The sequence below is a fragment of the Dipodomys merriami genome, unplaced genomic scaffold (genome assembly GCF_024711535.1).
Source record: "Dipodomys merriami isolate MVZ:Mamm:240054 unplaced genomic scaffold, mDipMer1.0.p SCAF_302, whole genome shotgun sequence".
In the NCBI taxonomy this organism is placed as follows: domain Eukaryota; kingdom Metazoa; phylum Chordata; class Mammalia; order Rodentia; family Heteromyidae; genus Dipodomys; species Dipodomys merriami.
The window spans coordinates 1234927-1244840 of NW_027204516.1; the positions used below are offsets into that span (position 1 = coordinate 1234927).

At 40.9% G+C, this 9914-nt stretch overlaps 1 long non-coding RNA gene across 1 annotated transcript; it reads right to left on the reverse strand.

The window, feature by feature from the left end:
• Positions 1-2949: 2949 nt before the first annotated feature.
• Positions 2950-5671, reverse strand: LOC138840841 (uncharacterized). The gene is made up of 3 exons (XR_011376241.1): positions 5429-5671; positions 4925-5041; positions 2950-4237 (listed from the first exon to the last, which is right to left on the reverse strand). It is a non-coding gene; the product is annotated as an uncharacterized lncRNA (long non-coding RNA).
• Between the last annotated feature and the right edge of the window lie 4243 nt (positions 5672-9914).

Consider the following 9914-nt stretch of genomic DNA (forward strand, 5'->3'; position numbering starts at 1 on the left):
GCAGAAACTTGCTAGATTTTAAGGCTAAGAGCAGGGCTGGGTCTCATTACTACCTGTATTGAAAACAAACTCAGGTTATTACCATACCAGAGCCAAACTTGGCTGTGACTATAGAGTGGATTTTCAGTCACTATGCACTGAAGTGCCTAAGGCAAGCAAGCCAGTGATATCCTTGCCCCCAATATCCACTGTGGGAATAGAGAAGGTTTCTGGATATCACCCAAAAGAATGAACCACAAGATCTCAGTTTTAGCAGCTTTCAACCAGGATGCAGTCTCAGGTGATGGAATCAGGCAGTTCACTCTACTTTTTTCACAGTGGAGGTGGTCAGGGTAACTATGTAGATTTCTTCCAGGGGACTGTCAAGCTGTAGCAGCAGCAGCAGGGTCTTTCAGTGGCTTCAAGGGACTGTCACACCTCCTGCTGGGCTGCAAATTCCTACACAGACTGGTTAAGGATACATTGCATAGGCTAGGCAGGCTGTGACCCCACTAGTTTTTAAGACTATTTAGACAATAGCCCACGACAATTTACCAAGATGACAACTTTTTAAACTAGATAGTTCTTTTAATAAGGCTGATTTTCTAGGCAGATATAGAGGGCTCAGGCCTGTACTATTTCCCATGCCTTTTCCTTCTGTCTATTTGGACACAACTTTTTAAAGTGACTCTGGTCCCTTGTTCTTAAAAGCGGAAGATGGGTGAATATTCATCTTCTGTAACTTCTTTAAGCTGACTCAGGGGTGTTGATCCTACCTAGCCAGGAACCTATAACCTTAGCCTATTTTACAAAGAACAATATTTTAACTTTTGGCAAATGCACAAACCATTTCTCTGGCTACAGCACTGTAGCTTGTTTAGCCTTCTGGTTTGCAAAAGCATCTTTCTGGATGGCTTAGGAATGTGGTCTCTAATGATGCCCCAGTTACCTATGCAGACCTTCAGAGAGATATCAATAGAAACACACTTACAGGTTTACAAACTTTTTCCTATGGAGATGAATTTCATGTAGCTGGTGTCAGCTCAAAAATTATTGCCAATTAGAATTTTTGGCACATACAAGGGTTGGGATTTAAACTATCCCCCACATTTTATAACTTTAGCTTTTTACTACTGTCACAGGATGGCAAGTTCCTGTCCCTTACGAGGTAAATAGTCATGGACATTAGGCATGCTTACAAACTGTCTTCGCATGACCTCCTGGCTCTAATCAATTCTTGAAGGGCCATGCACAAATGACTCTAGGATCCGACATTTCTGCCATCCAAGCAGTGGCTTACTACCTCTGGATGCTCCACCATTGCTTTCGTTCCAGGAGTGTCTTCTCCACACTGGAAAAAATGCCTCATTGGCATTTCCCTTAGTTGGTCGCTGAACTTGAACTCAGGGCCTGAGTGCTGTCCCTCAGCTCTACAGCTCAAGGTTAGCACTCTGCCACTTTGAGTCCCAAAGCAACTCTGCTTGCTCGTTCAGCACTCTGCTGGATGATTAGAGGTGACAGTCTCACAGGGACCTTTTTCTTCCCTCTGCTGGCTTCGAACCAGTTTGCAGATCAATGAGTCTTATAGAAGGCCACTTTATTCCAATTAAAAGCAACAAGGTGGTCAACATAGAAGTAGCTTTTAAGCATGCTCTTACCTGGAACTTATAAAAGCCAAAATTACATCTAACAAACTTGTAAGAATCCTTTGTACTTTGCTCTGGGCTTGCTGGAAACTGTTTAAAAAAAAACCTATAAGAGCAAACTAGAATAGCAATTATTTTGGTAATCCTAATTTTTCCTTTGTGCACTTTGAGGCAAATATTAAGAACAATTTTACTCTTAAACTTTATATCCAAAAATCCATTCCTAATTTTTAAGCCTCCTATTAATCTCCTTTTTAATATTCTATACATTAGTTTTTAGTTGCATTTTAAAAAATCTCTTAAAATCTTGAGGCAAAGTGTCATTCATTGTCTCTTGGCTGCTTGTTTTAAAACAGATACACACTAAAACTTTTAAACTTAAATGTCAATTTTTCCTTAATGCAAGAATTACAATCACCATCACTGTACCAAGAAGCTAGACATAACACCCTTAGGACTTTTAGAAACATATACTACTTGTAGAACATCATTGAAAGCAAATCACATTATACAAATAAACTTTTTAACCCTCTTTTTAAGTCCAAGGGGCAGTTTTAGCAATACTAATCAGACCATCACATCACTCATTTTAACAATCATGTTTCCAGTGTCAATCTGTAGGGAAAAGGGACAGAACAAAGATGGGCCACTTGGCCCCTCCTATGGAATGGGCACGTACCTAAGCCAACTCTTTAGTGTTAGGTGAACTGCCTTTGTGCCAGTTTGCCCCCTTTCACCATGCATGGACTCCTCCCAGGGCCTGTCCCATTATCTGTGGACTTCCTCAGATCCTGTCCCACCATACATGACCAGCTGAACTGCGCTTCTGCCTGTTCACTCCTCACCCCTAAAGACAGGTCTTCTGTTGGTTTCTAAGTTTTCCCTTTTCTTATCTCTTGGTTCTCGAATGAAATACACAGTTTTAGACAGAAAGAACAGGTAACATCTTTGACAGTGTTAAACTAACCTTTACACTTAAATTTCTAATATTTATCCCCAAATTTTAGCCAAGGAACTAAATTCCAAACAGCCAATGTATTTGTGTTAACCCAGATATCTTGATTACAGTATAAACAGCCTTATGCATTTTAAAATATTAGATTTTAAAATACCAGATTTCTAATTTTTTAATTTTTATTTATTTTTATTGTGAAAATACTGTACAGAGGGGTTACAATTAGATGGGCAAGATAATGAGTACATTTCTTATCAAGCATTGTAGCCTCCTCCTTTGTTTCCCCTTTCCATCCCTTCCCAGCCTCCCCCCACCCCCCCACCCAATCCTTCCCGCCCCTCCCCCCCTCAACAAAGTTGTAAAGTTGGTTTTCCACATGAAAGCTTGTACTTTTCATTGTTGCAACGGGTCCACCTGTATCCTTATTTAAACGACTTGTTTTTCCCCTTCCCCTCCACAAATTATACCGACATCAAATACAGTGAAAGCAGGGGTTATACTGTGGGGGAGGGACATACAAAGCAACAAAGAAATAATCTTATAAATGCATTAGAAACAAATGCATGAAAGAAAAAAACACATTTGAATACATATCTTAGAGTTCATTTTCCTAACATCACCTGATCTGACCTTTTCTGCTTGACTCAGACATATACTAGATATTGCAAATAAGGGAAACCATGGGACCTATGTTTCTTTGGGCTTCGCTTACTTCACTTAATATAATTTTTTCCAAGTCTTTCAACTTCCTAACAAATGGGGCAATGTCATTCTTTCTGATGGAGTCATAGAATTCCATTGTGTATATATACCACATTTTCTTGACCCATTCATCTACTGAGGGGCATCTGGGTTGGTTCCATAACTTAGCTATAGTAAATAGTGCTCCAATAAACATAGTCGTGCTGGTGGTCTTGTTTGTATACTTTTGGGTAAATGCCCAAAAGTGTGATTGCTGGGTCATATGGGAGCTCTATGTGGAGTCTTTGGACGAACCTCCATACTACTTTCCAAAGTGGTTGAACAACTTTACATGACCACCAACAATGCAGTAAGGTTCCCTTCTTTCCACATCCCCTCCAGCATCTGTTGTTTTTAGAGTTCTTGATTTCAGCCATTCTAACTGGAGTGAGGTGGTATCTCAATGTTGTTTTGATTTGCATTTCTTTTATGGCTAGAGAGGTTGAGCATTTCTTCATGTGTTGATTGGCCATCCTTCTTTCCTCTTCAGAGAAGTTTCTCTTTAAGTCTTTAGCCCACTTAGTTATTGGGCAGTTGTTTCTTTGAGGATTTGTTGTCGGGGGATTTAATTTTTTGAGTTCTAAGTATATATTAGATATGAGACCCTTGTCCATTGTATGGCTAGTGAAGATCTCCCAATCCGTAGGCTTTCTATTGATCTTGCTAGCTATGTCCTTTGCCATGCAGAAGCTCTCTAACTTCATGCAATCTCATTTGTCCAACCTTTCTTTGATTTGTTGTGTTTCTGGGTCTCTATTAAAAAATTTTCAGCCTGTGCCAAGGAGACCTAGCGTTTCTCCTATTCCATCCTGTAATGTTTTCAGAGTGTCTGCTTTGACTCGAGGTCTTTTATCCATTTGGAGTTGATTCTGGTGCAAGGTGATATGGCCCCCACAAACAGGCAGGAATTGCAATCCTAATATCAGATAAAATAGACTTCAAATTAAAATTCGTGAGAAGAGACAAAGAATGTCACTACATACTAATTGAGGGATCTCTCCTTCAGGAGGATATTACAATTCTAAATATCTATTCACCAAACAACGGAGCACCCAAATTTATCCAAGAAACACTACTTTCCTTCAAATCCTACATAGATCCAAAGACATTAATTGTTGGGGATTTTAACACACCACTTTCCCAACTAGATAGATCAACTCAGCAAAAACTCAACAAAGAAACCGCAGATCTAAACAACTGCAAAGATCAACTAGATTTAACAGACATCTGCCGAAAATTTCACCCAGCAGCATAAGAATATGTCGCGACCACCTCGACCAGCAAGGAAGACGCGACCCGGGATTCTTCTCAATGCGGTTTATTCAGGACCTTTTACAACATCTTCTCTCCTGCTTCTTCTGCCCGCTTCTTCCTGCTTCTCTGTCCCCCCGCCCCCCTCCCTCCCCCCCCCCCCCCCCCCCCCCCCCGCGCTCTGGTTATAAGTCTCCTGGATGGCCAATCCTGAAGCACCACGTGGCATATACCGATAGGGTTGCAAACACGGAAGCAAACTAGGAACCAAGTCATAGCCATATAAGGAGTTTTTTTTACAGAGAGCACTTGTCACCGGGAAGACAGAAGGCGGGAGCCAGCGCCATCTTACCAAGGAGCTACAATGTTGCTTTTGTGGCCACTCCTTACTGCCTGGCCGTCTTTGGTCGTGGGTCCCGCAGCTCTCCACAAGAATACACGTTTTTCTCAACAGCACATGGAACATTTTCTAAAATAGACCACATTTTAGGCCACAAAGCAAACTTGTCCAAATTCAGAAACCTTGCATTCTCTCTGACCACAAGGGAATAAAATTAGAACTCAACACCAGATTTTCTATTTTTTAAGTTAAAGAATCCTTAAAAAGCCGTTAAAAACAATGTGAAGATTCCTTAAAATTTTTGGTAATGTCCAAACCTCATAACCTTTTGAATTTTAAACTTAAACTCACCCATTGTTACAGCATGCTGACAACTCTTATCTTGAACATGTTCATAAACACATACAAAACACTCACACAGATCTTAAAGCACACAAAAAATCAAAATCAGTTGTACGTACATTTTCTAAAGTTTTTAAAAAAATTTTAAGACAATATTTCTTTTAAACGAAGTACCTTTGTTGAGCTTCATTTTTCCAGGGCTTGCTTGTTTAGCAAGGTATTTCACTAATCAGTCTTTTGAATCCCTTCTGTTGGAGGAGGGCTGGGTGAGGGGGTCACCTGAAACTGAACGGGCCTGATTTTTACCCAATTTTGACAAAAGCACTTTACAAATTGTTAAGCTGTCTGGAGCAGCTGAAAGTCCAGACCAGGCTCACTGCTATCTACACCCTAACCTCTCCAGCAGCCTCCACCAGGAGAAGGTGCACCTGAGGCTTGTCCATGCCACTCCTCTTGGCTGCTTGGTAACAAAAGAAGGGGGGAGGGAGACTTAGCAGGTCTGTGACCAAGCCCAGCCGGAGGCTGAGACTTTAATTCCCCCAGAGATGTTCAAATAAATATCAAAAACACTGATAAACACAAAAACCAAGGATTCACATTTAAAACTGGTACCAATTCTAAAACGGAACTAGACAAAACAACAACCAAAGGCTGAGTTGGGGACTAATGGGCCCCCAGAAATCTGTGCTGTTCTCAAGCTGAATCCAGAGTTTGCTGAGTGAGCCTGCCACTGTCACCCAGAACTTCCCTACCTCAGAAAACATAGAACAGAAAACACACCAAAGTAAACAAGACAGACAAGTGGCCACAAAGACGAAATCAGGTCTCAGTGAATGGGGCAACATCTCAACATCACTCACTTACCAGGGGACTCGGACCCCCTCTACTCACCTCGGGAAGATTTTTCTTTTTGATTCCTGCAAACATTGACCCAGGAGTCTTCCAAGGCAGAGGAGAATTCCCAGTCATCTTGGGGCAAGGGAAAGAAGTTCCTAGTGGCTGTCCCCTCAGACTGACAGGTTCTCCCCCGTACTCAGACCCCCTGGGCTAAGGCCCGAGGCTAAGATCTTGCTGGTGCCACTTGCAGGTGGTCAGTGGCAGTTTCATAAAAAAAGAAGGAGCTAGAGAGAAACAGATATTAAGGGGGTGTTAGCCAGTCTCCTCTGAGCCCTTGCATCAGGATGAATCTGGGAGGAGAAACATTCCAAGAATTCCAAAAGACACACAGACAAAACACTGAACCCTGAGACAAGACATGTTCACAGCATGTGCATTGTAGACTGTCAGTCAGAAAGTGCTGGACTACAAATGGGCCCAAATGTCCACACTAGTGGATAGCCTACCCTGTAAACTATCAGTCAGAAAGTGCCAGACTCAAGCTTCTGCACTAGTGGATAGTTTACCCCCCAGGAAATCTGAGGGACAACTCCCACCGGCCCCGTTGGCTGTCTTATAGCACGTCCACCAAGACCTCTTGCCAACCCCAATACAGAACCTGCAGGGAACTCAAATACCAGATGATTTCAGAATGGCAATGCCTCTACTTACTTGCCGGGCTTCTCATGACTCCTTGGTTAATGCGTCTGGGTGGGCTTTGGGGGGATTCCCGGCCAATGCACCAAATGTAAAACTGAATTTGGAAATCCTTACCCAAAAGACCACCAGAGACCATCAACAATGTAAAAGCAAAGGAGTCTTTATTGCAAGCTGGAACTTGGTCCCCCCACAGCCCATGACGCTGAGAGGCCCCGAGACCAGGGTTATAGTACTTTTTATACAATTTTTAGGGAAGGCAGGGACTTTGTATACATCATAGCATCTTACAACAAATTATAACACATCGTGGGGAAACTCTTAATACAATTCTATAGTATGATTGGCGCACTACAAAGCAGAAACAGGTTGTTGGTTAGATCAGAGGGTTGAAGTACTTTAAACTGGTTGGCTTGCACCACAGGGAGTCTCAAGGACACACTTGCTAAACTGCAGGGTTCCTTTTTTAAACAAACACCACCTGTGGCCTAACTGCGGGGGTCACCATGCCCTCCAGCATCTGCCGGCCTGCGGTTTCCCCAAGGATAGTTTATGTTCCTAGTTGCCAAGGAATTGCTTCTTCTGTTCATTCCCAGGCCGGGCTCATGGTCAGCTGCATAACTCATACTTCAGAAGATGACATCTAGCTCAAGATGGAGTCACTCAGGCCTCAAGCTCCTCAACAGCCTCTTCAAAAAATTGTGCTGGTAGAACTGGCTGTACACAGAAAACTGTAGTTATATCCTTATATATCCCCCTGCACCAGAATCAATTCCAAATGGATCGAAGACCTCAATGTAAGTCCAGATTCCTTGAAAATGTTATAGGAAGGGTTAGGGGAAACACGTGGGCCCCTTGGCATAGGTCAAAACTTCCAAAGATCACGAAGCACAACAAATCAAAGTAAGTCTGGATAAATGGGATTACATCAAACCAAACCAATCAGTTGTCAGACTCAAAAGCCATCGAGAAGAGATAGTGTAGCACAGATTTATTAAGGAGCAAATCTACAGATGAGAGCCTCAGCCAATGCTAAACACTTACTACCTTTTCTAACTAGGTTATTTATAGTAGATTTACATGTATATAAGAGTTTTCTGGTGGGGATTAGAAAGAAAACAACTAATGCTAAGACATAGATAGCATGTGAAATGAGTTTTAGCTGGAGAAAGGGAGGGATTAAGGCAGTGGGGTCTATAGCTCAAAGTCTTGGCTTGGTGCCAGCTAAGAAGGGCGTAAAGCAGGAGTGGTTATAAACAAAAGCACTGGTCTGAAGCCTCAAAATAAGGACCCTTGTCTATGTGAACCAAACAGTCTCTAACATGAGGTTTTATTTAAATTAACAAGCACAAGTTTAGATTTTTGCAGAGTGGGATGGTGTATAGTCACAGGCAATGTCTGGTATGTCAGGTAATCCAATCTACACTTTCACATGTTACCCAATAGCCAGGTTCCAACACAAATAGATACAATGAGATTGTACAAATGAGACTTTGATTTTTCCCTCTCATGAATCAAAATTCTGTCAAATGCTTTCTGTCCTCCAGATGTTAACACAACATTTCTCATTATCTTTTCTACTATTTTGTCTTCATTATTGATGTTCACAGTACTTTTTATTGTTGTCTTCTGTGTATATGCAATTTTAGGGCTTGAACTCTATGTTTAATGGTCTCCATTGTATTTTTTGCTCATGGGTGATGACACTATTCCTTGAGCCACATCTTTACCTTCTCCTTCTTGCTGGATAATTGGAGATAAGTTTTCACATTTTTTTTGTATTTTTTATTTTTTTTATTGTGAAAATATTGTACAGAGGGGTTAAAATTACATGGGCAAGATAATGAGTGCGTTTATAATCAAGAACTCTAATGAAAACAAATGCTGGAGGGGATGTGGACAGAAGAGAACTATACTGCACTGTTGGTGGGAGTGTAAACTTGTTCAACCACTTTGGAAAACAGTATGGAGGTTCCTCAAAAGACTCCACATAGAGCTCCCCTGTTTCCCAACAATCCCACTTTTGGGCATTTAACGAAATGATCACAAACAAGACCACACTAAAGCTACCAGCACGACTATGTTTATTGCAGCATTATTCACCATAGCTAAGATATGGAACCAACCCAGATGCCCCTCAGTAGATGAATGGATCAAGAAAATTGGTATATATACACAATGGAATTCTATGCCTCCATCAGAAAGAATGACATTGCCCCATTTTTTAGGAAATAGAAAGACTTGGAAAAATTATATTAAGTGAAGTAAGCCAGGCCCAAAGAAGCATATTTCCCATGGTTTCCCTTATTTGCAATATCTAGTATATGTCTGAGTCAAGTTTTCACATTTTTGTCTGTTTAGACTGACATTGAAACAAAACTTCAGTTCTTAGCCTCCTGAGTTTCTAGGATTCTACACATGAGCCTCTAACACCAAGCTTTGCTATACTGTTATTTTAATTATGTGGTAGAAGAAAGTGGAAGTATATTTGTGTTGTGTGCAATTTTCAAATACAAGTTTGAATCAACTGTTATCAATTTTAACTGTTAAATCAATGAATATTACACATTCCCACAGAAATATAATTGAAAAAAGGCATAATTGTTTTGATAAAACAAGTAATGGAACCATTTTTTTCACTTTACAATTCATGTTTTATATAACCTTAATTAGCGGACTTCCATGACTAAAAGTAAATATATTAATTGTATACCACAAGAAGCAAAGTGATTATAGTTAAGAATATATATTTCATCACAGCGAAAAGATAAGGGTTGAGCAGTCTCACTAAAAAGAAATGTTACACACAGAAACTAATGGATATGATATAGCTTGATAATTACACAAGATATAAATGAATGGGATTACCACACCATACCTCATAAATGTGCAAAATATAATTATGTAGGTAGGTGCCAGTGGTTCATATTTGTAATCCTAGCTAGTAAGGAGTCTGAGAGCTGAGAATCATGGTTCAAAGCCAGCCTACGCAGGAAAGTCCGTGAGACTCTTATCTCCAATGAGCCACCAGAAAACTGGCAGTGGTTCAAATGGTAGAGCACTAGTCTTGAGGTGAAGAGCTGAAGGACAGCGTCCAGGCCCAGATTTCAAACCCCACAACTGACAA